Source organism: Pelobates fuscus, chromosome 5 (assembly GCF_036172605.1).
Source record: "Pelobates fuscus isolate aPelFus1 chromosome 5, aPelFus1.pri, whole genome shotgun sequence".
NCBI classification, from domain to species: Eukaryota; Metazoa; Chordata; class Amphibia; order Anura; family Pelobatidae; genus Pelobates; species Pelobates fuscus.
In genome coordinates this window covers 252,665,568-252,692,199 of record NC_086321.1, presented here as the reverse complement: position 1 = coordinate 252,692,199, position 26,632 = coordinate 252,665,568, and the positions used below count along the sequence as shown (strand labels likewise).

The following is a 26,632-nucleotide window of genomic DNA, read 5'->3' as shown; positions in this document are numbered from 1 at the left end:
GTGTGCTTCAAAGGCAGGGTGGACCCTCTTTTAACAGGAGACTTGAATTTTATTTATAAGGAGGTAGGTAGAAGAATGCTTGCTGCAAGAGTCAGTGACTGAGAAGTGGTGGGACCCAGACACAAAGGGAGAGCCCCAACCACCTGTGCATGATGTCCATTCCCCACCGGGGTTGCCAGTGAGCAGAATATTGAAAATTAATTTAATTCTGTGAATTCACCTGATGCACTTTTTCTCTGGTTTCCCCAGAAGAAGAAAACCAGAGTACTGAATTCGAAGGCCAGATAATGTATGATTTATGACCAAGCTCCAACACATTGAATGAAATTCAGATAGCGATTTGGTGTCTACCAGAAAGTAAGCTAAGGACTGTATATTTTGCTAAATATGTACACTTCTCAGGATTCACACATTGGAGAATAGTCAAGGATATCGTGATTAGCCATCATTGCTATACGCCATCTATGCAATATGGACCCAGCGTTAGCTCAACATGAGAAAAAGGAAGGTCTTTAGAGCCCAACCTGGGATTATGGTACAGACTAGCCCTTCTTCTTAAGGGACTATGGCTGTTTGCATAAGTTCTTTAAATAACACATTCCTTCCACAAACCTTTGTAAATATAGCATAAAAGATATATAACAAGGCAGCTTTATGGCACATGAGTATGCAGGTTGTGGTATTCACGCAGTAAGTGTTTCATAGCAATGTGAAAAGGTCCTTTGTTCAAACCCTCAGGCCTCGCTAAACAGAACCCGACTGAATAGCAAGTCTTTAACAAACAGTTTATTGAAAATAAAAAGTGAGATATCTGCTTTCAAGGTCTGTCACTGGCGAAAAGCAACCCCAAAACCAGACTGCCGTTTAAAGAAGAAATAAAACAACTACCTTCAAACTATAGTTAGGAACACAATTATAAATGTAAACAACAAATTGTAATAACCGGAAACCATATTGTAAAATTTATGAAAAATTTAACAACTCAGCCATCTATAGTCACAGCTTGCCTATTTTTAGCCAGAATTTTGCAAAAAAAAATGTAAGTTCACTACAATTTGGTGTTTAGTAATTTAACCTCTGTTAAGCAAACTGACACATTCGGAGTTGTTATAAACTGTGCAGATGTTTGAGTTGGCAATGCACTTAAGATAAACTTCGTAGTAATAGCCCTTACTCAACCACCCATAAAGAAGATCCTGCTAGTGTTTCAACACAGTGTTTACACATTTTTTGTACATGTAACCTTTGCATTTTTAAATAATTCAGCTGTGGGTGACAAGATAAAATTTTTATTTATTATGGAAGTGTAATATTTTTCAGATAAAACATTTATAGATATGTACATCGCATTATTGTGTTTCACACTGCCATATGGTGCATTGCCTTTGATTGCATTTGACTGCATTTGATTGCTATTAAATGTGTATTTATCATTATTACACTGTAAATAATGATATTGTAGTTCTAATTAAGATGTCAATGTGATCAGTCTTAATGTTACCCATTAATTATCTTGATTACTGAAATTAATTGTATTTGCTCCTCCTTGTCACCTGTTCTTTTGATTAATTAGTTCATTTAGAAACATGGCGTTCTTAACAGACACGTTATACTTTATCAGCTTTACTTTGTATTACGGCTGAATCAACCATACTAACTTTAAGCACTGATACCAAGTTCTTCTTGTTTTGTGTAAGAACTTGTGTACTGATGTAAGCCATCCCGAAGAACGCCATCTACTCGTTATTCAGACTTTGTTCCCCTAGAGAACATGCCATGGGTAGAGATCGTATCGTAAGTGAAAATGTTTGGTGATATGTCCACTTGACCACTTTCTCACACTATGACTAATATTGTTCAATTATCTTATTAAAGGACCAGGGTCTATTTCCTACCAACTTGACATGAGGCTTCTATTGTCACAAATGGTCCCCATATCAGTAATTTCAATTACTTATAGCGCAATGAAAATAAACAACTACTAGCATGTGGTATAATGTATATTTGCCTCAGTAGTTGTGTTCATTATGGACATGACAAGATAGATATGCGGATTTTCTGATCTTTTCTCTAGAGTATTTAATTTAACATGTTATTGTCTCTTTAGCCTGGCATTGCAGTAAAGACCACTACTGTGGAACTCAATGCACCATATCTATGTTACGCAACACCATCTCACATATTCATGCTAGGAATTGTGACCTGTTGCTCTCAACATTTAGATCTAGAATACATCCAAAGTATCCCTATTTAGGAGAGGCAGTCCCTATATTGGACCCAATCGCCTCTCTGTTCCTATTTTCTCTTCTAACGTCCCTTCACAGAAAATACAGTAATGTGTCTTTTAACTTCAACAAATTTGTTTAGAAATCATTCTGTTTAAATAAGATTCATTATTGTTCTTATGATCTGGGTGCAGTGCATACAGTCCCTTTGAATATTTCAAGACTCCATTTTGATAGAGGTGGAGATGATTATCAAGTACCTCTTTTAATCAATATTTTTGCTGGAAATTTAGCTAGGATGATGTATAGATTATATTTAGTATGCCAACCTAGTGGTGAACTTATAACCATAGGATTTTCCGATGATAAGTTCACTTTAACTTGTACCATTACTTTATTCTGATTTTTTTTCACTTCTAATCCAATGTTCTGAGTTATATGTATACTAAATAGGGCAAAATATCTTGTTCTATTACCAAAACTTTTCTGTTCCCATCTAATTATAGTTTATTTATATCTGAAAGAAAAATCTGAATTCTGAGTAAGAATACTGTATGTTGCTGCAAAATATGTTGGTGCTTTCTGAATAAACTAATAATAATAGCCATGGATATTAGTGGTAATCCCATTACTGAGCTATAAATGTAAGTGAGCTGTATCATGTGCCACTCCATCCATTTCCCATAATACATGTCTACTTTACTAGGGCAAGAGTATGAAACGAGATAACGTTCTATTTTAGGGTCTATATTCTAGAGGCTAATCGATCATACTATAAAAGGTTTTACCATTTTGTGGTCTACGATTGCATCATTATTCATAAAACATCATGTTGAAAACATAATGGCTTTGTATATGAACAGAATAATCTGCGTCTCCCATTTCATATGAAATTACAAATTTGCAAGGCATGTTGAGAAACATTTTAAGCGTCTTCTTCACTTCCTAGCCCTTCAGCTTATTTATGATGCCACATGGTCATGAAAAAAAAAAAAAAGCACAAATTCTTTCATTCCAAAAGCATGCCGTATTCTACTACAAATTTAGCATAATTTGACCCTTCGGAGAATATATCAAATGAATGTGAAATGTGCAGCATTCTTTCTAAAAGCCTTGGGGGTGGGCAATGCAGGGACTTGCAGTCATAACCAAGCAAACGTTAAATTGTATGACTTTTTAATCTATAAAAGAGAGATAGTAAACCAAATGGCCAGCATACCATACACCATCTGTGGACTGACTCTCATGACCTAACAAGACACCATAGCACCAATATACTGAATAAATTACTATTAAAACATTGTGCTATCTTTAAACAAGTCATACCAATAAAGTAAATATTTATTTATTGAAATATTTTTTTTTTTCATATGATGGTTTCACTCTTAACATTTTGAATCTTTTCACAAAAATAAAAAGTGTATAGTTTATACTTCGAACAACAAAACAAAACAATATGTTAAATAGCACTTGCTATGGCTCTATTATCTAGTGTTAAAATGCACACAGAGCACTTTCCTTTTTCCCTAGCGGATATCCAAAGAACATCTCTGCACAAGGTCAACTTCAATTTTTTATATAGTTTGAGAAAAGCGATCTTTAATGCTTTGTCATAACTTTTCCTTGGCAAGAGGTATAATGTGTTTTTTGTGGAGTAGGAGTACAATTAATTGTTTTTACATAACAACGTATATTTAAAGGTTTATTGCTAAAAACATTACATTTTATTTCATCTTACATACACAATTTATGTTTTACTCTTAATGTGACCATATGTTGACATAATATAGGTACACATAACTAGACACATATCTTTGAAAGTTATTTATAAAAACATTTCATGCTATCCTCATCAAATCTGTATAGCATACAACATATTTTAGCAAGATTGTCAAACAGGACCCCCATAATACAGAATAAAACATTTTCCATGGCATGGCTGACCAACTGGTGTCACATAATATAGCATAAAACATCTACTATATCATGACTGTTCACCAGTACCCCTGTAATATAGCATAAAACAACATATGTTTCACAACTGTTCAACATGACTCGCATAATGCAGAATAAAACATCTACCATAGCATAGTTGTCCAACAGTACTCCTATAATAAAGCACAAAACTACTACATCACAAATGTCCAGCATGACTCTAATAATAGAACATAACACATTTACTATATCATGTCTGTAGAACATTATGCAGTATAAGTCATGGACTAGAGCCTTGCTGTCCAACCGGACTCCCACAATAAAGCATAAAATATCTACTACTGCATGACTGCCTAACAAGACTTCTATAGTACAGTTTAAAACATACCTTACAGCATGTCCAACAGGACACCCCAACTGTCCAACAGGAAACCCCAACTGTCCAACAGGACTTATGTGGGATGAATGGCAGTCACTCCGAGTAGACAAATAGTGAAGCGAGCAGTGAACCTCAAGGTGAAGAATGCTCACTTGTGTGAATTTTCATAGTTGAGTCACTATAGATATCTTATGCTGTTAATTCTGGTATGGCATGACGAAATAAAATCACGAGTTGAGTCTCTACAAAAGTCAGCGGGAAACCAACTCAGCATATATCAGAACCACAAGTTTCCCCAACTTTAAAGAGACACTGTATGCACTGGAACTACTTCATCTCCTTCAGTTATTGTAGTGTCTGGAGTTTCCTAGCGCTGTCCTTCCAAAACAATTTTTAATGTTTTAATGCTAAAAGGGTATCCCCAACAGTTCAGCCCATCTGTACTGCTTGGGCTAATGATGATGAATTTGCCTGTGCAGCAATGGGAGTCTGTGAATGGCTTAAAGTGTCAGCTGGATGCTCCCAGCCGATCGCAGTGCTGATTGCTTGTATGAATTGGTAATGCTAGATGGAACTGTGTAATCTTCTCATCAGCCAAACCCACAGCGGCAACTGAGCTATGGTTGGACAAGGACCATCATTTAGTGTCGAACTGCTCGAAAATGGTTTAAAACTGAATGGAGTGCCAGTTCAATGAGATGAACGAGTTATAGTGCCTACATTGTCTATTTAAGGCCCATACAGCCATACAGATACCTTTACAGCCTCATGATGTGTTAGAATAAGTTTGTCACAAACTGCAATATTTACCGTAACATGGCAGGTTTAAGGGGATAGGAACACTGCACCTAGACTATTTCATTTAGATGAAGTAATCTAGGTGACTATATTGTTCCTTTAAAGTGCATCTTAAATTACTCAATGGATATCGGTTGTCATGATGCTTGAAATGTCCTTTAAAACACGCACAAAACAACTGTAACTTAATTTATAAATTATTTATAAAAATGGCATAGAAAGAAACAGATGAAATACAGCATTGCTAAAAATATTATGCAAATAATTAAAAATCACTATGTAAATGATAAACACGAGGTAAAACATCATCGTAACGAGTGAGTCTACAAGGGCATTCCTGATGATCAGACATAAAAGGTCCTATGGAGACCAGAAGATGGGGCAACATCACCACATGCCTAAAATGAGGATGAGGTCCTGTTCAAAAGAAACAATTCTTTAGTAAAAACAATGAGAAACTGTTATGGAAAAAAAGAAAGAAAGGATGAAGGAAACGCCAAGGATTTAAAAGGTGGAGATGTAGTGTCAATCAATGGGGCCCAATTTTAACATAATTGTCATATGGGTCATTAATAGAACCTGTTAATTTCTCCGTGGAGAAAATAAACCATACCTTTAAAAAAGACCTTAGCTTCAACTTGTGGATACACTGGGATAATAGACTTTTCAACAATTAATCAGGTTGCTGTAACTTTGAGGTTCCTGGTACTTTTTCCTAGAAAGTCCAGTCTAGGGCTAAAACTTTAATGGAATTGCACAAGGGTAAAACTGATGTGCAGTTCCACCACACGTGGCAGTAGGTACAATTGATTCCACAACTTTAAAAGCAGGGAGTGAGATTTCATATGACAGCCAATATTGGGACAGGTAACATCAATTTCTTAACAGTTGTATGAGTACTTATGGAGTGAAAGTTAATCAGTATGCCAGTCCATATGTCTATGTCCAGTGTATCCCCTGGATCCCTTGTAATTTGCTATGTACAGAGGTAGTTGTTATCAAAGGTTGTACTGATAAAATACCCATAACAAAATCGAATGGCACGTTTTGGTTTCCTAGGGTACCTTACGAGAATCTCTAAGGTCGTGAGTTCAGTCCAGTGTTGCGCAAGGTGAGCTTGGGTGATATGGAAAAGGATAAATGTGTGTATAGGAGCAGGATTCCATATAAAAGTAAAGCCTCTGATTGTCCATCATTGAAACTGTTGTTCCAGAAAAGGTTGGGAATAAAAATAATTGTAGCCTGCAAAAGCATTGCCATATTATCTGCTTTGTAGCAGGAATGCAGATGAGGTGTATCTAGTCCATCCATACATTTAGCAAAACATCATTCATAATAGAACAAATAAAGGCATCTAGGAAATGAAGCAGAACTTGCTGCTCAGATGAAAATAAGAGTATGCCTAATATTTAATTAACCACTATTAAGTCAGACCACCCAGATGGTAAATGCCACCCTCACCGTCCAGTACTCATGCTCTTACTACATCCTTTATACGTGTCGGAAAAAAAGTGTGAAAACATGCTTCTTGTTTATTAGAGAATTACATAACTTACTGCATTGCTCTATGGACCCATGATAATATCATTAAGCTTCAGGACGTCCAAAGACTATGTATTGATTGTGTGTGTTATCTTGATTACTGGATTTACAGTATATAGTTCTGTAGATTAAATTCACAGGAGGGAATAATGGAAATAAAACTTTCTAGGAACTGTTATTCATCTTTTACGTTTAACAGCATATCTTAATGTTACCCGATTCATGGGTGCAATATGTGGTGCAGAGGTCAATGAGTAGTTAAAAGTGGGTTAAAAAGGAACATGTCCATCATTACAGTCAGAGACGAACACGGTTATTCATATCAATTGGGATTGTGGAAGAGTTGACAAAGTTTAGGATAATATAGCTAATCTTTTACATCTAGGAACACCGGGGAATAGCCCTCAGGCAACACAGTGCAAGCGCATCACAGGCATTAGGACCCAGCAAAAAGTATGTCAGACGTGCTTTCTGCAAGGTCCTACAGGTTGGGGGCTGAACCCACTTATTTTCCAGGCAGGCCAACCTCTTTTTTCAGATGGGCCCACATATAAAGAGAATATAAAGCAAATTAATTTTAACCTCCCTGGCGGTATGATTATGTCAGGAATTTTGTACCAAAAGCGGTACCATTTTTTTGCATGGAAATTTGGTGTTATGTATTGTAGGCCAGTAATTACTTTCTTAAACCTGACCAAAAGTACTCTCAGATGTGATAAAGTTTGAAACATAAAATCATGAATTATAATCTAATAAATAATATAATTTTATTCAATAATGTAATAAATAATGAAATTTGTCAAACAAAGAAAATTCAGTAAACATCCTGGGTGTGGTAAATTTTGAAACATGGGACTGCACAGAGACCGACATCACAATCAGGGCAATGGAATCTGGTTTCCTTTCGGATTTTTTTTCCATTGCTATCTCGCTTTGAGCAGCAAACTACGCACATCCTTGTAGGTGCTTCCTTTTTTGCGGTTGGCGGGATGTAATCCATAAAGTGACGACCAGTCAGGCGTTCTGGGTTGACAACGTCAACAGCACGACGTCCAGATCTGTTCACGGCCACTGATGCCGTTTGGTAGTTCACAAAAATCCGCTCCGCCACCTTCCAGATAAAGTCAGAATGAACAAGAGGCATGTCACTCTTTCCTTTGTGCAGTATATAGGCATTCCAGAGGCATTGTTCCAGTAGATGCCTGAAGATTTTTTTGTAATATTTTTTTTGTTGTTTCCGCATAGCCGGATAAAATGTCATCGCCTGATCAGCTCTATCGACTCCTCCCATGGTGTTGTTGTAGTCAATCACAAGTCGTGGCTTCATGACATCTTTCCCACCTCTTGTGTGGACCATGGCAGTGGAGGTGTTATGCACTGTACTCATTAGGCATACGTCTTTTTTGTCACGCCAACGCATTGCCATCATCTTTCCTTTCTGCCAGGCAACCATTTCTCCTGTTTTCAGTTTTTGCTTGGCAAACATAGATGGCAGTTCACGTCGGTTGGCCCTAACGGTTCCATATCCATCAGTCTTGTGTTTTATCAGAAACTCGTACAGCTCAGGCGATGTGTAAAAGTTGTCCGTTGTCACACAATACCCCTGATTCAGCAATGGCTCAAGCAGTGTAAGGACTGATGACGTTGCCATCCCATAGCCGCTGTACCTGGGGTTGAATTGTGTTCCTTTACCGGTGTATATGACGGAATTCCATATATAGCCAGTGGCACACTCGCAGAGCATATAGGATTTTATTCCAAACCGTGCTCTCTTGGATGCGATGTATTGAATCCAGCTGAGGCGTCCCTTGTAAGCCATCAGACTTTCATCAATGCTGATGTCTCTATCTGGCACATAGGCCTGCTGGAAATTTTTTAGGATCATTTGGTATACTTCCCAGATCTTCTTGAGTTTTGGCGCTGGATGTGTGGCTTCGTCAAATTCCTCGTTGTTGGTGAAGTGCAAATTCTTCATTATGAGGGAAAATCGGTACTCGGACATGATGGTGCCAAAAAATGGGGTTGCCAGCAATTTATTGGTAGTCCAGTACCATTTCTGCTGGGGTTTCCCCACCACCCCCTGAAGAAGTATTAGCCCCAGAAACTTCCAGATGTCCTCGTTAGTCACCGGTTTCCATTTTCTGTTCCTGGAAAACTTGCTATGCAGAGTAGCTGATTGCTGCTCGTTGTAGCGATTTGTCTCCGTGACAATCTTTTCAATGACGTCATCTGAGAGAAATAATTTTAGGTATGCCAAAGGATCATTGTGCTCAACGTCTACCTTCATCCCAGGTGATCCAGTAAACGGAAATCTTGGCGGCGGTACCTCATCCATACCGCAATCAATAAGGCACCAAGTGCGCACATAACTGAGCTCGGGTGCAGAATCGTCGCTGTCGCCACTACTCTGGTCACTGTCAGAGTCGGATGACGAATCTTGCCACGAATCGCTATCGCCGTCGCTCAATTCTGCGAGGGGCTCTGTGTCGCTGCCGCTGTCACTCATCTGATCCAAAGCCGCTTTGGAGATGCTAAAGTGACGCTTTGATGCCATGGTAAAAAAAATTATTTTATGGGCAGAAATTACAGCAAAAGGGGCAGGCAGGGCAGTGTAGGATGATCTGAGGTGATACTGTGTCAAATCTGAGGTGATACAATGTAATCTGACAGGATTACACTGTATCACCTAACTTTGTGTGTGTCACTTTTAGAACTTTTAGACATTTGAATTACCCGCCCAGTTCCGCACCCATGAGCCTCTGCGGCTCACAGAGACGGATCCGGGAGGGCAGATGGAGGCATCCGCCGGGGCTCTCACCGGCAATCACAGCGGGGACATCGCTGGATCGCAGGGAGAAGGTAAGGAGACTCTGAGTTTTCTACCCCGAGCGTGACTCGGGGTTACCGCTTCTGGCAGCGAAAATTAACCCCGAGTCACGCTCGGGAATACCGCTAGGGAGGTTAAGGGACACTCCAGGCACCAAAACAACTTTGTCTAAATTAATCAGAAACGAGTCATTGAGGCAGCCCCTCTCCTTTTTTTTATTTGAATTTCCAAGTCTGTAAATTGGTTAACTCTCTTGCAGTGCAGAGTATCTACATGTCAAGCATTTATTTTGTTAGATGACCAAGCGCACACGTGAGCCTTGAGTTATCACTGAATGGAGAAATCACTATGACATGTAAGAGCTTAAACAATAATAGACTAGTTTAAAATTCTGGATCTTACTGAGGCATTTTTCTTGTGATAATAATTTTCTTCATCTATGACGGCAAGAACTATGATTCAAATGCACAACTTTCCCAAATAAACACTTAGAATCTCCATCATTGCATACTTACCTTCACAAATGCTGCACTGTCCATATTGCTGGCTCTTACTATCAGACAGGTCACTGTGTTATTGGAGATCAATAACATCCTATATACACACATGATGATATCAGCTTTCAGACCCAGCCTTCCTGGGACTCTCATGTTACTGAGCAATAAACGAGAACCATGAAGATCAATATATGTGCTACTAGACACTGTCCTTGGTTTTATTTTGATGTCATCATTAACTCTCTATTGCCTGATTTCTGCTACCGTTTCTCTTCAATTTGAATTTGCTGCTACTTATAATTATCTACAATATTATTTTTTTCTATGCAGTCAGAACATGTATCTCTAATATGGTTATTAATTGAATTCTGAATGGCATAACTCCCAAGTGTCCCTATTTAGGAGGCACAGTCCCTATTTTGGAATCAATTCCCTCTGTCCCTTTGTTCTATCCTAATGTCCCTCTTTTCTATGAGCTCCATATAGTTGGTGTGTCTGAGTGTATAACAGAGCTCCACAGCAATAAAAGTCACAGTAGTCTTTAAAGGAACACTATAGTCACCTAAATTACTTTAGCTTAATGAAGCAGTTTTAGTGTATAGATCATTCCCCTGCAATGTCACTGCTCAATTCACTGTCATTTAGGAGTTAAATCACTTTGTTTCTGTTTATGCAGCCCTAGCCACACCTCCCCTGGCTATGATTGACAGAGCCTGCATGAAAAAAACCAACTGGTTTCACTTTCAAACAGATGTAATTTACCTTAATAATTGTATCTCAATCTCTAAATTGAACTTTAATCGCATACAGGAGGCTCTTGCAGGGTCTAGTAAGCTATTAACATAGCAGGGGATAAGAAAATCTTAATTAAACAGAACTTGCAATAAGGAAAGCCTAAATAGGGCTCTCTTTACAGGAAGTGTTTATGGAAGGCTGTGCAAGTCACATGCAGGGAGGTGTGACTAGGGTTCATAAATAAAGGGATTTAACTCCTAAATGGCAGAGGATTGAGCAGTGAGGCTGCAGGGGCATGTTCTATACACCAAAACTGCTCCATTAAGCTAGTCAGGTGACTATAGTGTCCCTTTAAAGTACAAGTAATATTTGTGGAAATCAGTCTGTGTAAATAAGATACATTTTAGTTGCATAAATTGTTAATAGTAAATCACCTAAAATTTCTCAGAAAATACCTGCGCCTGGCCACCGACACTCCTAAAATTAAAGTGCCCTTCTTTGTGCAGTTCGAACAGTAGCAAACTGAAATCCAAATTAAAAATGTAAGGCCAAAATAGATGATTTGGAAAATGTCTCTAAATAATCACAGTAACTCTACCTATAGTCACAGTTGAGTTATTTTAGCCTAATGTTTGGCATTTATATTTCAAATGACTGTAATAGTGTAATAAAAGTTATTTATATAATAAACAACTTGAGTATTTAAAAGGCATAAAGTGCATTAATTTGAACTGAACAGTTTTAGTGAGAGACTGGTGCATACTGACATATAAAGCTATGCAAGCCCTTGCCAGCAGTGTGCTGCCCAACTCTTTACACATTGCAATTTACATGTGTAACCATGACTAGGGTACAATAGTAGATGCTGATAGATAGACATATTAGACAGTCAGGTCCATAAATATTGGGACATCAACACAATTCTAATCTTTTTGGCTCTATACACCACCACAATGGATTTGAAATGAAATGAACAAGATGTGCTTTAACTGCAGACTTTCAGCTTTAATTTGAGGGTATTTACATCCAAATCAGGCGAACAGTGTAGAAATTACAACAGTTTGTATATGTGCCTCCCACTTTTTAAGGGACCAAAAGTAATGGGACAGATAACAGTCATAAATCAAACTTTCACTTTTTAATACATGGTTGCAAATCCTTTGCAGTCAATTACAGCCTAAAGTCTGGAACGCATAGACATCACCAGATGCTGGGTTTCATCCCTGGTGATGCTCTGCCAGGCCTCTACTGCAACTGTCTTCAGTTCCTGCTTGTACTTGGGGCATTTTCCCTTCAGTTTTGTCTTCATCAAGTGAAATGCATGCTCAATCGGATTCAGGTCAGGTGATAGACTTGGCCATTGCATAACATTCCACTTCTTTCCCTTAAAAAACTCTTTGGTTGCTTTTGCAGTATGCTTCGGGTCATTGTCCATCTGCACTGTGAAGCGCCGTCCAATGAGTTCTGAAGCATTTTGCTGAATATGAGAAGATAATATTGCCCGAAACACTTCAGAATTCATCCTGCTGCTTTTGTCAGCAGTCACATCATCAATAAATACAAGAGAACCAGTTCCATTGGCAGCCATACATGCCCACGCCATGACACTACCACCACCATGCTTTACTGATGAGGTGGTATGCTTTGGATCATGAGCAGTTCCTTTCCTTCTCCATACTCTTCTCTTCCCATCACTCTGGTACAAGTTGATCTTGGTCTCATCTGTCCATAGGATGTTGTTCCAGAACTGTGAAGGCTTTTTCAGATGTTGTTTGGCAAACTCTAATCTGGCCTTTCTGTTTTTGAGGCTCACCAATGGTTTACATCTTGTGGTGAACCCTTTGTATTCACTCTGGTGAAGTCTTCTCTTGATTGTTGACTTTGACACACATACACCTACCTCCTGGAGAGTGTTCTTGATCTGGCCAACTGTTGTGAAGGGTGTTTTCTTCACCAGGGAAATAATTCTTTGGTCATCCACCACAGTTGTTTTCCGTAGTCTTCCGGGTCTTTTGGTGTTGCTGAGCTCACCGGTGCGTTCTTTCTTTTTAAGGATGTTCCCAACAGTTGATTTGGCCACACCTAATGTTTTTGCTATCTCTCTGATGGGTTTGTTTAGTTTTTTCAGCCTAATGATGGCTTGCTTCACTGATAGTGACAGCTCTTTGGATCTCATATTGAGAGTTGACAGCAACAGATTCCAAATGCAAATAGCACACTTGAAATGAACTCTGGACCTTTTATCTTCACCTTGTCAATGGGATAATAAAGGAATAACACACCTGGCCATGGAACAGCTGAGCAGCCAATTGTCCCACTACTTTTGGTCCCTTAAAAAGTGGGAGGCACATATACAAACTGTTGTAATTCCTACACCGTTCACCTGATTTGGATTTGAAGCTGAAAGTCTGCAGTTAAAGCACATCTTGTTCATTTCATTTCAAATCTATTGTGGTGGTCTATAGAGCCAAAAAGATTAGAATTGTGTCAATGTCCCAATATGTATGGACCTGCCTGTATATGCACCTTTGCTGCATTTAGGAAGGGCAACAAAGCACACAGAAACTTTTTTTTTTTTTTTTAGATTGTAAGCTTGTTTTGGTAGGTTCCTCTTTATCTACTGTTTATGTATGCCAAATGTGTCTTGTCAGAATGGATTGTTTGTCTTGGTTTATCTATTGTACAGCGATGCGGAATATGTTGGCGCGGTATAAATAACTGTAACTGAAATTGAGTCCGTGGCGATTGCCCCAGTTTTAGAGGGTTATTCCAATATGGCTCTTCATACAAATAATAGTGACAGCAGATGTGAACCAGCTGGCTAATACTTTCTACACCTTGTGAAACCCTATATGTATTTGTTCTTAATGAACTTCCCAAGAATGGGTTTGCTTTGTTGATCTTTAATGCTTTCAATGTTCTGTTATTCCAGGTATGTAATACTATCCTTCCTGCTGAATTCTATTCTCATGTTACAATTAACGAAAAAGTGGCATTGACACATGAGCATTTCACAACCCTAATGCCAGCTGATATAAGTTAGGATTTGTTCTATTTATTTTAAAAAAATATATATCCTTTTTTTTTTTATTTACACCATATGCTGTACTGTCCAGAAACAAAAGAGAAAATAAAGCAAATTAACTTAAATGGACAATCCAAGCACCAGAACAACTTCATCTATATTAATTTGTTATAGTGCCAGGATGCCCCTGGAGGGACTCTTACCTCAAGGGGTTAAATTGTTTGTGAATGGTTTAAACCTAAGGTTGCCTCCAGATGTCTACTTCCTCCAAGCATATGGCTTCTGAGTTTTTAGATTAAAGAAGCACGGAATGCCGCTGGGCAGATGCACCGCTGATTGGCTGAGAGCGGTCAGCTGACACTCTCAGCCAATCAGTGACTTCCTATTCACTAAACTGTCTTTAAAAGAAACCAGGCCCTTTTTGTAAATAGGGTGTCTCAACCAATCAGCGGCGCCTCTGTCCGGCGGCACTCCGCAGTTCCTGAAAGCAACTTTGGGGTTAAACCGTTAACAAAAAGGTTTAAAGCCATAAGGTAAGAGTGTCTCCAGGCACCATAACAATATCGTTATTTTGGTGTCTGGAGTGTCCTTTTTGCTACTGTAATACTGTGTGCACAGAGTGAGCATGGGCCTCATCAGAGCATCATGGGGGTAGACAACTCCCTAAACAAGGAAGCGTAGCAAAGTTAGGTATATCTTATTATGCTTTCAGAAAATACCTATCCCTGTTGAGCCCATCAAAATTCAGGCCATAATCTCTTTTGTAGAGTTTAGCCCTTTCAGAAGATATGCAGAGTGATCTATTTAAGTATGTCAAAAGTGTTTAAAAGTTCTAAACGTGGAATAATTGCCATGGAAATCACTGGAATCCGCAAGATCCTTCCATTTGTTTACATGGTAATTCGTCACTCGATTTTATTTGAGCAATACTTTTATTAATTTTCCTAATGCTCTCTAGAAATAACCAAGTTATTATTACTATGGAGATATAGCTCATACAAAAATAAATTAATTTAAAAAATGGATTTTGAATCATGTCTATTATTTATTGGATACATGATTCTAAATGAGGCCTCTGGTCGATAAAGTAACAGCAATTCTGTCTGAGCAGTGTTTTGCTATGTTCAATTTTACTCAAATAACAGTTTCCAACACAAAGAAGACATGGAATATGCCTTTCACAGTATATGTAACCATAATCAAGGATCCCATCACAGAGAAACATTATTAGTGCAAACGTGTGCATCACTTATGGGTTTAGTTCTCAGATAGGAAACTATCCAGAACAGCTATAGAGCTATGATAGCTTGGGGTGATGTTTGAAGCACTCTGGAATGCGCTGTTCAAAGATGAATTGGAAAAATGTTTTTTTGGTTTTTTTTATTCTTTATTTTTGTTGTGTATGTAGAAATACAGATTTGCACAAGATACAAAGAGAACAGTGAACTGGTTTGCAAATACGAACTGGTGTATATAGGAGTCATCACACTTGGTGTTTTTTTCGCCTTGTGCAGTTTTACAATCACAATTACCAGTTTGTGGTAAAATATGATCAAGCTGTACAGAGCATCATAGTAACAGTGCTATATTTGAAGATTTACAGGAATGCATACATAATATTGAAGAAAAAAAAAAGAAAGAAAGGTTTCAGAAACATTGGAGAAACAATCTCAATGCAAAATACAGTAATGTTGATCAATAATGTACAGGTTTAACAGCAATGAGATCAGTTGTTGAAATGGTAAATAAATATAATACAATTACTGGACATATGCATCAAAAACAAAAAAATGCTGTTATTTGTTTCTACTGACTCAGGTATGACCAGATACTTAGGAGAAATGCCATTAAACAGGAAATGGACCTTAGCCAAAAATGCTTCTTCCAGTATCTGCACTCATTGGCTAAATATTTGTACTTGCAAATGTGTAGCTCATTCCATCCTAAAATGTTCTAGCAGGCAGCGACGATTTGTCGAGCAGGATGAGCACAGTTAATATAAGAGAATGATTCTGTTTATATTTAGATTTGGGTTAAGTTTAGTATCGGGGTACTATGGGTGTTTAGTGTTTAGGGTGATTGAAATCTATGATTAATGTAAATGTTTTTTTTTTTTCAGAATTAGGCTTTGAGGCCTAAATGTGGGACTTAGAAAATGTTTTTTTTAGGTTTTGGGAGGGGTTAAAGGAAAAGGAAAGTTTAGGGTATGTGGAGTTTAAAGGGTTATTTACGAAGTGCTTACTCTCTCCTATGTCTTCTGTAGTCCAACCACCCTCCTATGATTGATGAAAGAGATGCAGGAACAGCAATATAGAGAGTCTCTTAATCCTGTTCCTGCTCTTCCTGCAACACATTTCCTGTGTGAGAGACTGTAAGTGGGCAGATGGGAAGTGATTCCTTCCACTTCCTATCCAGCCTCATACTGGAGGAGCTAGGACAGCACTGACTTTTACACCCTCTGTTATTGTTCCTGCAGGCTGACTGGATTACAGAAGACACTGGCTATAAAAGACACAATATAAGTGCTTAAAACAGTTCCCCATAGTAGGCAGGCACCTGTAGGCAGTTGCCTACTCTGCCTAATGGATAAATATCAAAAGTCAATATTCTGAAACAATGGAATGTGTCCAGTAGCCAGGGACAGATGTAAATAAATATAAATTGGATTATTTATAAATTAAATATATATATATATATATGTATGTATATATATATATATTTTTTTTTTTTAGAAATGTGCCTTAGTGTTCACATCAGCGCTTCAGTTATGACCCATACCAGGATTGGTCCTTGGGATTGACTGCTTACCTAATTTGTTCTCTCCTCATAACTATTTCAGTCAATTTATAGCAAGCTAAATATAGGTAATTCTGTTTTCGAATTCTGACAAATAAGGTGTTTCAATACCCACTGAGCTAACTATTTAATACATCTCCAACTAGTATAAAACTGTCCCGTAGCAAGAGTTGATTCTGACAATCCAATGTGCACGTGTTTATATTTAGCGAAAGCTGATGCTCCTAAATATTTTTAATCATTTAAATTGACGAACTGCAAATATGATGAGGAACAATTTGGCAGGCATCCCATATGTATGGTATGTGGTCCCTTTGCCCTGATGGCACTGTGTAAAAAAGGCTGACATGATGCTCCACATTCCCTGCCTGTCTCTTCACAACTCTAAACTCATTAATAAGGGCAAAGTGTATAGACAAGAGATGGGATGTGTGACTCATATAAGACCCTTTGAAGCCCCAGGGTTTGATGTTTTACAAGTACCAAAACATATTAATAGGATGATGATAATATTTCCTCAAATGATAAAAGATAGATATCTCCCTCTAGAATACAAACCATCAAATCCAGTGACACACTCAGATATAACCTTTTAGGTACATTTGATGTCAACATGCCCCAATAACATCATGATCACAGATCCATTTTCCTGCTTTAATGCCCTGATGTGATGTCATCAGTGTCTTTAAGCTATATGTGTATACAAACAAATCTATCTATAATATTAAAAGACATTGGCAATACATGTGAAAGATATATTGTAATACAAACACACTCTTAATGGTTCGCTCTGTAACGCAAATGTTGAGATTACTAGTTATGCTACACTCAACCCAAAAATGTAAATAGTTTTGTTACACATGTGTTTGTCACAAATGTGTTTGTCTAATAATCAGTAGGTTGTTGTGGTTAGTTGAAAAATAACATTTTAACATACAAACTAAATTGTCAAGCTGAAAAAACTGTTAACTCAGTAGAGCTGTAGATGATGTTCTGAGTCTGCATGTTTTTCCATTAACTAACCCAAAAGAACTTGTTTTTGTAAAGAGACACCATGATAAATTTAGAGCTATGTTCCCAGGCCAAACGCCTAGACGCTGACTGGACTGTGTATGCGTGGGCACCATATTGTTTATGGTAATGGTAATGCCACTCTCGAATCAAATCATGAATCTGTACCAGACATAAAATGCTGATTGTTTTCTAGATCAACCTACATAAAACTGAAAAAGTTCAGAGACAAATGCAGTCTGATGCCAATATTGTTAACCATTACTGTGAGGAAGAAAATGTGTTTGGGACTAAGGATTTTTTTTATTAACAATAATTGTGCTCCTCTTAAACAAAAAGGGTATGTTTTATCCCTGGTACGGAGAAGCACCATTCACAGCACAGTGTCTCAGGACATTGGTATATTGAATATTAACACTGTGCCATGTAGAAAGTACTACGTTATTTATATATAATTATGTATATGTTTAGAACTCTAGTCAATATGAACTTGCTAAATTTCCAGTTAGGATGGGCTTGCCAGAGGTTTGGTTAGGAGCGAAAGGATGCACTTCTTTGCTTGCTTATATGGGTGCGCTGTGATCATTCAATCTAACACAATATTTAGGGCAGACACAGCCCTACCTCCATCATATCACCCCTGTGCTGTACAACTGTATTCAATAATCAATGGTTTCGAATGGTGCAGCCCACTGGTTTTCTAGATTTAGACAAGTAGTCTCATATTGTAGCTTTTTGCCACATTATCTTACTATGTTTGTCATGATGGTCACGCACACAGCATGTTTTTAGAGGAATTGGTGTAAATGTTAACTATTTTAGTCTAGTTTTAAAAATTAGATAATGTTCAGAGTTAATTAAAACTGAAGAACTCCACTGATATCCATTTTGATTGTGCCACATTTAATGCCTACTTAAAGACAACCATACAAACTACAACTACTCAAAAAAGAATCCCCAATCCATAGGTCCATTAGATGTTGCTCAATGATCCCTTCAGACACTTGCAGAAATCATGTCCTTCCCCCACAGGTACAGTGCCAAATCCTCTAACACCAATTGTTTCTCAGTCGCTACAACCAGCAAAGTCAAATACTACGGTAGGGAGTATGTAAAACTTGGGTAATGGTCATGGCTGCAGTTGCCATAAGGCAACAGGGCAACAAGCAGGAGAAGCGAGGTAGGGAGGTTAGAAGATCAAAGATTCCCCTCACTGGTCAGGCCACCCTGATGCTTCTACCTTATCAAATCGTTCCTGAGGATTACCACTCAACGTTCTGATACATCCCACAAGCAGCAACTCCCAACAGACCACCAGGAATTAAGAGGGTGGGTGCCGTAGAGTCTCCTCCAACCCCCACTCATAGTCGACAGATGAGGGCTCTAAGTAACTATATAATGTGAGATGGCCATTGTGTGCCTGTGCCACAATTAGTGGCATGACCAACCCCCCTAAAATAAAAATATCCATACCTACTCCCCTAATAATAGTGAGGGTGGAGCCTTAAAACTAATATCTTTAAAAAATAAAAATAAGACACTATCTGAAGTCACCTTTCTTCGAAAGTCTTTGGCCCCTACAAAAAGCCAGAAAAACCCATCACATCTCGATATTACTATTAAATAATAAAAATAAAAACTGATTCACAAACCCTGATGGAAAAATAAAAGCTGCGCCACAACAAAAACAGATCCAAGCCCATCAAAGACTTAGCGTAGAATGAGCTTCAAGGTGGGAAAAGCCTTTATAGAAGCTTTCTCAATCATTGAATTCTCATCAGATCACTCTTAATTGTCCACCCGCCATCATTTATTATACAGTCCTTCTCCCGATGCCCACTTGCTTGGAAGCATGAGGTGGGTGGGACAATGACCCGACCCTGTTAGGCTTCTTTTCAACTGGGCAGCAATGGCTACCAAGTCACAAGTTTCAAACAATAAGTAGATATGCCCAAACCTCCCTTATAGCAATATGGGGCTCTTAATAACCCGATAGGCATTTTTTTTTTTTGTAAATATAATTTTTATTTCCTGTATTTAAAGGAAGAAGAAGGTCAGTATTGCGTAGACTCGTAGGTCTGTGAAATCTTCATGAACATGTTAGGGTCAAACATAAAACGGGCACGCAGGCCCAACAGGGATGTCGGACACGCAGGTCCCAGATATCAACAGCAGTGAGAGCTTATGAAGGTGAATCCCCCATTCCCTCCCCAAAGTCATTCCCATCAGTCTCTTGTATTGTGGTCATCTGAGGGGGAGTAACCTCCCTTGGCTAGACTGTTGTCCCCTCAGGTAGGACAAGATCCCTCTGTTTGGCTACCTCTAAGGTGTCTAATGGGTATCTCCCTATTGCCTCCCGCGTGCCCCTTGCGGAGTCTTTTTTGTTATCTGTATGTGCGGGAGGGATGAGCCCTTGATCTGTTGATATACACCTGTGTGGGATCATGTCTGTTGAGGTTCCCTATTGTCAGCCAGCTATGGCGACGGATTCCTGTTTTGTACGGAGATGAGCGTGGATGGGCCTGTTTCCAGTGCCTGCATACCTGCGTGACATTTGGGTAGTGTTTCCCATTTGAGACTACAAGGTAGTGGGGGAGGGTGGGGGGTTTAGGGAAGTGAAGGGAAGGAGGAGGAGGATCTGTCCGTCGTCCCCTTAGTCATCCAAGCTGAGTATAGCCCTGTTTTTTAGTTTTGTAGCAACGTCACCGATAGGCATTTTTATTTATTTAACCCTTGCAGTGCTGAATGGTTTTACCTGCTAGTGCTGCCAGTTGGCAAATAAAAATTTGAAACATTCAGCTCCAGATTTCAGCCATTCGGAAGTGTTGGGTCAGACCAAATTTACGCCTGTTCAGTTAAACAGTGCGAACAATGTCTAGATTTTGCAGTCCGAATGGCCCTGTATGCAGAGGAGTGGTTTTGAGATTTGTACTTTAGTGAATAACCTTGTATGAATTGTGTTCTGTTTAGCCCATTAAGGACCAGTGGCATAAAACCACATTCACTGTGCATTAAAACAGTGTGCCAGCATATAAAGTCTCTACAGAACACTGCGGTCACGAATTAACTGGGACATTCATATTTGGAATAATAATAATAATCTAGAGATTATCAGATTGAAACGATGGCATAGATCTTTTGTCTGTAAAGGGTAAACACTGTAATATTTATAACAATAACTTGTGTAACTACAATCCATTCCCACCATTGTATATAAAATACAGATTGCATTAGGAATGTAGGTTAAGATAAAGGAACTCCAATCATAATAAATCTTAGAAACAGAAAAGCATTCCAATAACCTCTTGGGTTTCCTTCACTTCTGGAAAACATCCTCTTCACTTGTGCTGTTAATACACAATAGAATTCATGTTGGTGTAGCTCTGTGGCAATATTCTCTTGTGTTCCTCACTAATGAGAAGGTTTGCATTGCTAGTAGTATTATGCCGACTACCAAGGAAAACGTTACATCAAAAGAACACAGCTGGTGAAAAATCTCCAAATCTGGCCAAAATGTAAATGAAATGTTCTAAATTTTGCTTTCAACATTGCTACTTTTTACTAAAAACTATTGATTGTCAATGTATCACTAAATAACAGTGTAGTGGGCAGATGTATAGAGGGAGATTTATCAAGGTAGTCTAAAAAGTGTCTTTATTTTTTTGTCTGTATTCCGTTTAAAATTCTTACATTCATCTAAAAGTGGTCTAAAACTGTTTTTTTTTTCTGCCTACGTTACACCATTTTTCTCAGAAATATCAATTTCTGAAGAGACTGCCAAACTTAGAGAAAAACAGAGAAGTGAAACAGAACACTTTTCTAAAGGAAAAAAGTGACGGAAAGATTGATAATGCTGTTGATTCCATTTTTTTTAAAAAGTTGCACGTTCAAGAATGATGATTAAAGCACAAAAGTAGCCACATATGAAAACAAATACAGATTTAATAAAGCACAAAAACGTGTGTAACATTTTGGAAATTTTCCTCTTTAGTGTTGGCTTGTGTTACACAAAACACTACAGAAAAATATTCAAAGTAAAGTAACACAGGGTCAAAAAAAAAATATTTTTATACTGAACTACAACTCCCATGATTCTCAGCCTATCTATTTCATTCATAGAATCATGGGAATTGTAGTTCAGCAACATCAGGAGTTTGGGGAAGCCTGCTTTACAGGGACCATACAGGTACCCAGACTACTTCATCTCATTGCAAAGTCCCTGTACCCCTTAGTCCTGCAAAGGTAAACATTTACATTGCAGTACTAAGACTGTAAGACTGCCTCTACTGGCTTTCTACAAGACAGCCACTTGAAGCGCTTCCAGGAGTTTTATGGAGTTTGACTCTGTGAAATGACGTTGAAAGTCCTCACTCTCTGCAATGTTCTGCCGTCTTTTTGGAACCTAGTGGCCAAGTTACCATAACTTACGGTTCACAGGCTTCCCAGCTTAGGATGGCATTCCGGCATCGGTGGAGGAGAATACGTTTGTGTTCATGAGTAGGGAGCCTGAGCCGTAGTCAACCTCTTCCCGTTTTCTTATTTTAACTACATTCACGCTAAATTTTCACTTTGATCGTACATTAGACCTACCTTTGGCCGTGCTGTATTTTAATTTCAGTTCAGTACATTTAATATATGTTTGGCCATACCACTTTTTATTTGGTCCAGTTCATTAGGCCTACAATGTGCCATGCTACATTCAATTTGGTTTATTACGTTCGGTCTACATTTGGCCGCGATATAGCTAGTGTTGGCTCAGTGATTTCGAACACGCAAATTTTTCCATTCGACTCAATACATATAACCTGCATTTGGCCACAAGACAATTTTTACATTTTGTAATATATTTGGCCATGCTACATTTTGCCCTTGATTCAAATACATTTGATCAACATTCGGCCACACTACAACACCTCGGTTATAATACCTGTACATTTTCTTACAGCCAGCACAGTTTTATAGTTTCTACATTCCGCACAGGGTTACAGTATCATTTTACCCAATTTTACCAATTAGGACAGTTGCTCTATCAATGAAGGTACAAGTACACTTAATCATTAGGGGGCTTTGTTGATTTATGTAGTTATGTTATTTATGTAGCTTCCCCATTCATTGGTTTCGGCAAACCACAACCGACTTGCTACTACTGGTATAGCTCGAAATTTATTGTATGCCTTACCACAAACATAGATGGATAGAGTGATATAGCTATAGATATTTTTTACAAACTGTAGATTGTCTCAGTTTATATATAATGAAGTGACGTCTATCACTTGCATTCCCCTCTACTAAAATTCTAAGGTCCCTCTTGCCCCAAAGTTGGAATGTGGATTTCCTCATGCAAAAAACAGTGTGGGGTTTCTGTAATTTAAACATTTACAGTCAGTGTGTGATTTATTTTAACCAAAAACTATTATTTTTTTCCCGTTTCTGGAATCCTAGATGTACTTAGAATACGTTGATGGAAAAAAACATAAGAAAATAAATTTAGCCAAACGTAAGCACTCTCTGAGCAATCTTTTGGGGTTAAAATGTTTGTTTTACTGATTCTTGGTGGCTCCCTGCATGCAGTTAGTTGCACCCTTGTTTTGTATTTCTATTTTATGTGAGAACAGCTTTACCATTAAAGGTTACTAACGGTCATATTGTGTTCCTTCTACTCTTATATAGCTCAGTAGCGCCAACTTCTGGCTAAACAGGTAAGCAGCAGGATTGAGAGACAACAGACCTTGCTCAATTGTGAGTTACGCTCCAAACAAAAAAAAAATCTATTTTACTAGTGGAATGAGTTAAAGTTCAGATACCAATTACGTAATCAACTTTAAAAAGTACAGGAGTTCACATACATATTGTCATTAGAAATCAAGGAGATAGAGGTGACATTTTAAAAGCCATGGGCTCTTGAGATTCAACCAGCTGTAGTTTCTGACTCACATCTGTATCAACTGTGAATAAAAGAAATGCAGCCCTCCTAATCTAAATTGAGCACACAGATATAGCCATTTTGTTTAGCCCTTTCACACGCACTATGTCTTGAAGTAGCCTGTGATACTGGGTTATTCACTAACCTACAAACAGTAACAAACTGTAATCTGAATATTCGGCTAAAATAGTCCAGATGTGATTACAGTTCAGTTGGAGACATTTTGTAAATTAGCTATTTTGCGTAAATGTTGCCATTTAGATTACACACAATTTGGGCATTACAGAATAAACCTTGGAGTCAAAGCTTGGCGATTTTGTCTCAAATTTAGAAAAATTTGGATTCTAATTTGCTGCAATTTTGAATACAGAGAATAAGTCTGATTGTTACTAAAAGACTTAAGATTAAAATTGCCCCTTTGCAATCTATGTGTCACCATAGAGTAATGAGCAATGAGATATCTATTTTGATAACTCCAAACAATGCCATTTGTGGCAAACCCAAACTATTTGCACTTTACGCAATTTGTGTTGGAGACAAGATCTGAAAATCATGGCTGTGTCATTAGTGTAGTAAACAAAACAAAGCTTTGAAATATATGAAAAAGGGGCTGTGAGAAGGTTTGCTTTTTATTTTTATATATATATAAAAATTACATTTGATTTCAAATTTTAAAATCAGTTTTAGATACAATTTTAACTACATGTGTGTGACATTTTAATTATTCGATTTTAAAATACTAGCAATTTTTATCATACCATTAAATTCAAGGTGAAAGGTATATTTTTGTATAATAGCTATTTTCCCCGACAAAAAAGCACAGGTGTTAATCATCCAAAAGCCTTCGGTCTGTCACTCAGAGTCATTGCTGAACAAAACAGGCTCACACAATACCAGATTCTACTGCTAATGCACACAAAGGAAAGCCTTAGAAAGCCACTGTGATCGACCTGTACAACCAAGTAAACAGCACTCTAGTTTGCCTTGCCAGGCTTTCTAGTCTGATAAGTGATTTAGAACACTAAGCATTCAATACACAGGAGAGTCATGGGAGCATAAACCCCCCTTTGTACAGCAATCCTCTAGCACCTCATTTTACAGCCCCCCTTCAGCTTCAGACAGTGACACAGATATCTTTTATTAACATGTAAACAGCACAGGCAGCTGTTCAGGAGACACTGTGAGCAGAACTAAACGACCTTGCCGCTTACAGTGGGGAGAACGCAGAACACAGCTAGTAAACAGAAATAAGTAAAACTGAATCAATTACAAAACAGGAGAGAGAGATACTTCACTGCGAAGTGCTGCCCCTGTCCTTAACAGCATCAGAAGCGAAATACATGAAACAGAACGAGCACAAAAAAAAACAACAAACAGAACAAAAAAAAAAAAAAAAAAACAATGATGGCTAAGGCTCAGCTATTCCATGGGACGTCAATAAAATGGATGATGTCATTCCGGTCTCCCAGTAAATGGTAATGGCTTATTTCAATAGCATTGCACCAATTAAAAAAAAAAAAAACAATACACGGGCTACAAGTTAGCCCGAGTAATAATGAGAAGGCATATAGCCAAAAAAATAATTGCCTTTTACCTTTGGCCCCCTTCTTTATCTTCAGTCTGCAGATGAGTTCTAGAATGCTCAGGTCCAGATACTGGGGTTAAGCTCCTTCAGTCAACGGTGCGACTCATACAACTTCTTTCATGTATCTCCCAGTCCGGACAGTGCAGAACTGATGCTTTTTCCTTAATGTGCTGTGTGGATATGGCTTGGCAGCCTCCCCAGCACAGTGTCTCCCCCTCTCTGCCTTGGAGAGAAAAAAAAAAGCTAAGGTTTTTAAACCGGAGTTCCTTTTATAGATAGAGCGGCTGAGCTGTACAGGGAGGTTACTATCGGTCAGAGCAATCCGGCTGCCTTCTGTTTATGTGCTTTAGTCATTTACTGAAAGCACGTGTAGGATTGCCCCTCCCCTTAAGAGGGCAATATGGTTTGTGTGCTGCATGCATCAGGCAGGTACATTGCCAGTATAGATGCTTAATGATTGGGGAGACTTAGTACTGATGTAAAATGGGATTTATCCATTATTATTTTTTTTTTATCAGATCAACTGTTCAGTGCTGGGGCTTAAGAAGTCACTAGTTAGGCTTGTTTCAGTCCACCACAATCTGGAGTTTAGTGAATAAATGTGATAAATGAGTATATTTTATTTTAATGTATGCGTTGGAAAGTAAATTGTTTTCTTTATGTCAATTGTTCTTCATTATACATTTGCTATTACCCACATTCCAGGCATATTCAAAGAGGGGCAAGGTGAAAGGACAATGCATGATCATAAGGAGGCTCAATACCCCACTGTACAGCACTGGGGAATTTGCTGGCGCTATATAGATAATAAAATAATAATAATAGCCAGGTTCCATAGCCATACACAGGGCTGATGTTGAGAAAACAATGTCCAGGGAGAAGGCAAGGGAGAGATGAGTTGAGATTTATCACATGGGCCACTATTAAAAGTCCACTGCTACCACACCATACCTGCTACAGTAGCCACATGAACTCCAAACCCATGCCAACATGCCACTGTCACACCTAACACAAAGTTAACACTTGATTATGCACACACATTATTGCATTACCTAGAAAACAGTGGAAAATTTAAGAGGGACCAAAACATGGAAAATCAGATTAAAGAAGACGACAAACAGGTATGAGATCACAGGGTGCTGCTGGGTAAGGTAAGCTTCAGGGTAAGCATAATAGTTTTAGCTCTCTATCCTTAACTCCCAAATTTGATGAGACCATCCCAAATTCTGGACTCTGTCCTGCCATCCTGAGTTTGTTTCCTGGTGTCCTGCATCCTGCAGCAGATTAACAGCTTTCCAGCTGGCAAGCATCCCTCAGGGGTAAACATGCCCTCCAACAATCCAGCTTTTGGCAG

General features: G+C 38.3%; 1 protein-coding gene across 2 annotated transcripts in view; it reads right to left on the bottom strand.

Annotated features, from left to right (window-relative positions):
- Positions 1-25,585, bottom strand: part of ABCA1 (ATP binding cassette subfamily A member 1) — a 110,042-nt gene extending 84,457 nt beyond the window's left edge. Inside the window, exon 1 of one of the 2 annotated variants that reach the window (XM_063455214.1) lies at positions 25,288-25,585. The gene's annotated coding sequence lies outside the window, so the exon portion shown is untranslated. The remainder of the gene's footprint in view (positions 1-25,287) is intronic. The other variant, XM_063455215.1, reaches the window with a different exon arrangement.
- Positions 25,586-26,632: the final 1,047 nt, after the last annotated feature.